The sequence below is a fragment of the Suncus etruscus genome, chromosome 3 (assembly GCF_024139225.1).
Source record: "Suncus etruscus isolate mSunEtr1 chromosome 3, mSunEtr1.pri.cur, whole genome shotgun sequence".
In the NCBI taxonomy this organism is placed as follows: domain Eukaryota; kingdom Metazoa; phylum Chordata; class Mammalia; order Eulipotyphla; family Soricidae; genus Suncus; species Suncus etruscus.
In genome coordinates, this window is record NC_064850.1 from 166,818,195 (window position 1) to 166,824,639 (window position 6,445).

The following is a 6,445-nucleotide window of genomic DNA, read 5'->3' on the forward strand; positions in this document are numbered from 1 at the left end:
CACCCCTCAATCCCATCTAGATTTCCCACCATATTAAAACTCTTCACCCTCAGTTCTTAATCCATTAGGCATCAAGACTGACCTCCTACCCCAACGAACCAGCACCCAAGCGAAGGGATAACCAGTCAAACCCACACCTCGCCCCCTGCAAGAAAAGGCAACCATCCCCCCTGCTGACTTATGCTGCATGGTCCTCCTTACCAACTCTTCCAAACGTGGACTGTTACTTGAAACCAGACTTAGCTCTAAAAGTATCCCCAATACAAGAACTCTTCCCATGACCACCCTGCCGCAAATCTTTTACCACTGTCAAGAGGGTCAGGTTGTGTGATGAAAAGGTGCCTGTGAACCCACACACCACAAGAAAATCTCAAAAGACAATGGGGAAACCTGTACTTCCATCATGAGTATAAGACCTGTATTACACTACCTCTTTACCTGCTTTTCCCCAAACGTAAGGTAGTCTCTTGCATCACTTTGTTCCTTGAATTACTTTTTTATTTTATTTTTAAATCTTTTTTATACTAATATATATGTAAGCACATATATTTTTATTTCTATTTTTATCTTTTTGGGATGTGACCTATTTCTGTTTTCTTCTCTTTCCACCCTCAAATGCATCAGCAATACAATGTAACACCATTTCTCTCTGCAAAGGCATAGTAAAAAAAAAGAGGGGGGAAGTCTTACATATAAAAACGAGCTCTTATCTACTAGACATAAAAACACATACTTGCTTACAATACAGGGGCATCTCCCACCTTGAAAATATGTCACGTGGACCCAACTTAGACCCCAGGTGATTAGACACCAACTGTCCAGCCTTGAACCCTGGATCCCAGACATAGAAATGACACAGTTCTTCACAACAGCTACAGGAAACAAATCCCATCCAGGACATCCTTAATACTGCCTGGACACCAACAAGTGGCAGCTCTAATACTGACAATGAGGAAACTGGGAACAACTTAACCCAAGCACAGCTAAGAATAAGACAAAATCAGAAGTCTTGTCACCCTTTGGTCTCTCCAAATGCCAAGATTGTAATTTACAGATGACTGGCTGATAGAACCAGACTGTATTTTTCCTAGGACCAATAAAAAAAAAAAACTAGTCTAGGGTTTGAGCTACAACCTGCACAACAACCATGATATCTGGTTCCAGAGGTCTGTCTGAGACAATTGCAATGAAATGAGTCTTCTGGAAACATAACGAAAAACACTATCCCAGGCCCCATCCTAGTATCAGCACAAGATCAAGACCACCAACTACAGTAGATGGATTAAAATGACACTGAGGGAACAAAACTTCTAGAACCACAAAGAAAAATTTTATCATAAGTTCCACTCCCTGACCTGTGCAGATACCGAGATCTCTAGATACAGAGGTCTTATTTTATTACCCAGGAAGGAGCAGAAGTCTTCCATACACCACAAAAGCACCAATGGGAGAGTGAATGAACCTGAATGGAGTCTATAGTTAATACCATGACAAAATTCTTCAAGGGTGGAGAAACCCTGTATCTCTTAGTCCAAGGGAATTCCTTTTCAAATGATCCAAATATTTACTGTACCTGTGCAGGAGGGAAGAAAAAAAGAAAAAAAAAGGCAAAAAGCACAAAACAATTATTTTATTTATCTAGTCTTTGTCGATTTCTTTGTTTTGGTGTAGATATTGAAGTATTTTTGTCCATTCATATTTTTTATTTTTTTCTTCTTTTCTTTTCTTCCCTTATGTGCTCTGCCATGTTTTTTATCTCAAGACCATGGCTTTTTTTTTTTTTTTTTTGTGTTTGGGCCACACCCGGCTGTGCTCAGGGGTTACTCCTGTCTGCTCAGAAATAGCTCCTGGAAGGCATGGGGGACCAAATGGGACACCGGGATTCGAACCAACCACCTTTGGTCCTGGATCGGCTGTTTGCAAAGCAAACGCCACTGTGCTATCTCTCCAGGCCCAAGACCATGGCTTTTATGTGCTGCTTATCTTTATTGTTGGAGTGCTCACTGGATATTTTATTTGACACCTCTGTCTACTGTTGTGATGTTTAACCTTCTTTTTCCCCTTCATCTCTCAAACCTAGGATGAGAGCCTCCAGAAGGACTCTGCCCATTTTTGGCATATTTGATATTTTCCCCCAGTTTATTACATTTCTCTTCTTCGAAACAAAAATCACATAACTTGAACTATCTAGTCCCCGCTCCCAATCAGAGCTGGAAATAAGGCAGGTACAAAGACCAAACAAGTGTAGGACCACTAAGTATTAAGCTAGGCACAGAGGGGACTACTTATTCTGGCAGCCCCGGGGGGGTGAGGGATATGGGAGGTAGGACGGGAACAGAGGTGGAGGGAGGATAATTTGGTGATGGGAATTCCCCTGATTTTATGTTAATATGTATCTAAAATATTATTGTCAATGATATGTAAGCCACTATGATTAAAATTAAAATTATATTTACAAAAAAAAGAAAAATTAATACTTAATAAAGACTAAATTTTCTACCATATGTATTTGGAGTAGGACTAGAGAGAGTACCAAAGTTTAACTAATAGACTTTGCATGCAGCAGACCTAGTTTGATTTCAGCACCACATGGCTCATAGAGCCTTTATTGGGTGTAATGCTGGATGCCTCCTAAGTAGCCCCTGCATGACTCTGATAATGCCCAGCACCACAGATCCCAGCAATATCATTACCTCTGGTTTGGTTGACCATTAATTATCTAAAGCTACACCAAAACCTCCTGAATAATGCTTGACCCACCGGCAAAACAAAACAAGACAAATCAAAGGAAATTAGAATAACTTGGAAGAAAAAGCAATGATATCCGTGTCAGAGACATTCTTGCACAGGGGCCATGTTAATCTTCTCTGGGTTGTTCCAATTTTAGTATATGTGCTGCCGAAGTGAGCACAGTGTAAGAAACATTCTTAAAGCACATTATGTCACTCATGTCTCCCTCATTATATATGGTTATAAACCAATGAAAGATAAAACAATTCATATATTAGAAAAAACATAGAGCACAATCGTAGTGAAGTATCATGAAGGAAAAAATGGTCTTCTTTTGATAACGCTGCATGCTTTCCCTTTCTCTCTGTGTTTCTGCTGGAATAACAGTTCTGGGTACTTAAGCTAATTTATGACTTTTTAATGATGGGGTCTACAAGGCCAAAGCTGTGGTGAGATGTTCCAAGTCCTTAGAATCCTGTAGAGATTTTGCTTCAAGATTTTGTTCCAACTTTCTTAGGATCCTGTAGAGATTTTGCTTTTGGAAAATTTTCCTATCTTAAACAATACCTGGGCATTGATGGTTCTTTATAGTGGTTTACTGACAGGATTACACTTTCCTTTATTTCTAATAGCTGCACTATAGGTCCAGCAACATGACTGTTATGCCAGAGAAATACATATATACTATTGGTTGCAAGATGACCTTGAAGGAAGTCCCAAGTCCAGACCTCTTCTCAATAGGAGTGGAGGAGAACTGAGATAAGCCAGAGAAGAATTGGAATACTGGAGTTAAATATTGGTTAGCCTGTTAATGGCCCTGGCCAGCACAGGAGTTGGCACACACTCACACATGCATGCACCCTTGCACACACAACCCAGGTCAAATGGGGAATTAGTCAGTGGTGGCCTGACAAAGTGTTTCCTACACATGCTATTCTGTCAGTCGGCACAGCTTCTCAGGCTTCAGAGGTAATTACAGGGATTTTCTGTCTTGTACTTGCAAAAACACAACCCAGCATTTCTCTGCCACTGCTGGCTCGTCTCTGACAATGCCTTTGGCTCTGGCAGGCAGCAGGCTACAGGAGAATGCTTACATGTTCTCTTGTAAGAATCCAAATCCCAAGAAGACACAGGGGGTACCTGCGGAAGAAATAAGGGTGATAGTTACATGAGCGAGAACGGAATGTAAAGTTTTTCTTGGATGGTCAATTAAGCCACTTTGAAGGAGGTGGGATGTCAAACAAAAAGGTAACTGCTGTAAAGAAGTTATAATGATATTTGATTAATGTATTTTCCTTTCTTTTTATCAATTGCTATAGTTAATTGACCATGAATAGCATACTTTTTTAAAATGGCCCATCCACCAATCAACTGCACACCTCAAATTCTAAGCCAGGCAGTCTGTGTTTACATTGGGTGTGGATTAAGCTTAATTTATAGTCCCTGAACAAAATAAATTTGCATAGAAGATGAGAGGCAATTATTTCTTTCAAGGAAAACTGAAAGTAGAAAGTAGTGGATGATTTATTCCCAGTTTGCAGAATCTGATATTAAGCCTCTACCAACTTTATGGATGTTCTCGTTCATAGTCCTTATCTTAATGAGGATAATGACCATAAATATATTATATAAATAAAAATAAATAGAAGGCAACATGGAAAATGGTATTCCCATTTTATTATGACCCACAGAGTATAGACTAGATAAAGGAGAATTACTGTGTGTTTAAATTGTGACATGTAAAATAATATGAGAAGTGGGAACTGAAGGGAAATATATAGCTAACATGCTGATGCTATTTTCAACATATTGTTCAGAGTTGTATAATGAATAAACTATGTGAGTAAAAGCTGAAAATATGATGCAGGCTCATTTTCAGGCTGAAGATTGGAGGACTCACTGGATGACCCAGGGGTCAAGGCATTCCTAGCATGTGCATTGCCTGCATACTGGCAGCCTTGGAGCCCACCAAACACCAAACTGAGGCTAGCAGTTCAGAATCCTTGACACTGCTCTAATCCTTATGTTGAAACTATAATCTGTGAGGCTGAATACCACTAGTTTTCTTGAGCTTATCTGGGAAAGCATTCTGCACCCACCCCTCAAAAGAATTGTCACTGGCTTTTATAGTTTCTTGGAAAGTTCTCAATATTATCACTTGCAAAATTCTGAATTTTATATTTCTATTTTTATATATTTTCCCCTGATATTGAGTGGTGACCCATTCATGTTAGTAATTGATCATAAATAATTAGAAAATAGTATGAAATAAACAGTGCACTTATGGCTTCCCAACTAACTTGGTCTGAGACATTAAATATTTCATTCCCTTTAACATTTTATATTTTCAATTTTGTTGCGCATTTTTAGGTTCCATCAGTGTTTACCATGATGTGAAGATTCTTCTACTAGCTAAATACCACTCAGTCTACTAGGTCTCATGCCCATGTTCATGTCTGGGTTGTCATTAAATTTTCTTTATTAAAAATTCCCTGTTGACTTCAGTCTATTAAAACCTGGAACTTTTCTTCAGAACTAACTCAAGACCACTGTCTGCAGCTTTTCCATATTTTCCAGTGCATATTTCTGGTTTGACCCTTACCCTCTACAGTCTACTCAATGCAGTAGAATTAAGGGCTTTAGGTGCTTGAGACTTCAAACTATTATTCTTTGTAGATGTGTGTGTTCTTTTGTCTGTGCCTATAATGAATACTTAAGTTACAGAGTAAAGAATGGCAATATTGTTGACATTTTTTCTTTTTGCAACACTCAGGGGATTACAGTATTCTGAAAGTTAGCTTTATTCGTATTAGAGGAAATTTTTATGAACATGAGAAAAATCAAATAAAACAAAGGCAAGATTAAGAGGCATTTTTGTTGTATGATTTTTCCCAACTAGATCTAACAAAGCCAAGTTCCATTTTAGTTCTGTTCATCTAAAAATTGCCTCTCTTTCCTCTTAGGAAAGAATGAATTTGTTGTACCAGTTATATAATTTTTCAAAAAATAAACACTAATATCCAAAATACATATTTTAATTTATTGACAAAGTAACATCTTCCCTTGCAAATTAACATGTTACAAATCAGATTTCATCTGTTGACAAATTATTCTAAAATTTATAACTTCCATTTGCCCGTTTATGTAACTGAAATTCAGGAGTTCAAGTGCCAGGGTAATCATACTAATCTAGTTTTTATACTTCATTCAAATCTAAGGTATCTGCTTTCAGATTACTTCCTGTTAATACTAAATATTTATTTTCATAAAAATTTCAGAATTAAATAATTATAGAAAAGTACAAAAATATAAGTAGGGGTTTAGAAAAAATAATTGAAGATGAGAAAATGACTGGGTGAGTTGATCAGATTTTGTGGAAGCTAAATTTATTCATTCTTAAGCATTTTTTAATCAATGACATATTTATGTAGTGTAATGATATTCCAAAACTAATTACGTATATAAAGACATTTCTCAAGTTAAAACAACAACAAAAAAAAAGCAGCAGAAAGTTTCCAGAGTACACAGAACATGCTGTTAGGCAAAAATATGTTTCTGTCTGAGTACCAAGATCACTCTTTCAACTCACTAGAGTCCCATTTAGAGTACTAAAGAGTAATCTGAAATAGATTGCAATAGTAAATGATTCTTTGCAAGAAAATAATTTATATGCTTGTTGTTAAGCAATAACAATGTTATAAAAATTGTTGTGTTT

At 37.3% G+C, this 6,445-nt stretch overlaps 1 non-coding gene across 1 annotated transcript; it reads right to left on the minus strand.

Annotated features, from left to right (window-relative positions):
• Window positions 1-2,807: 2,807 nt before the first annotated feature.
• Window positions 2,808-2,911, minus strand: LOC126004851 (U6 spliceosomal RNA). The gene has a single exon (XR_007494088.1). It is a non-coding gene; the product is annotated as a U6 spliceosomal RNA (small nuclear RNA).
• Window positions 2,912-6,445: the final 3,534 nt, after the last annotated feature.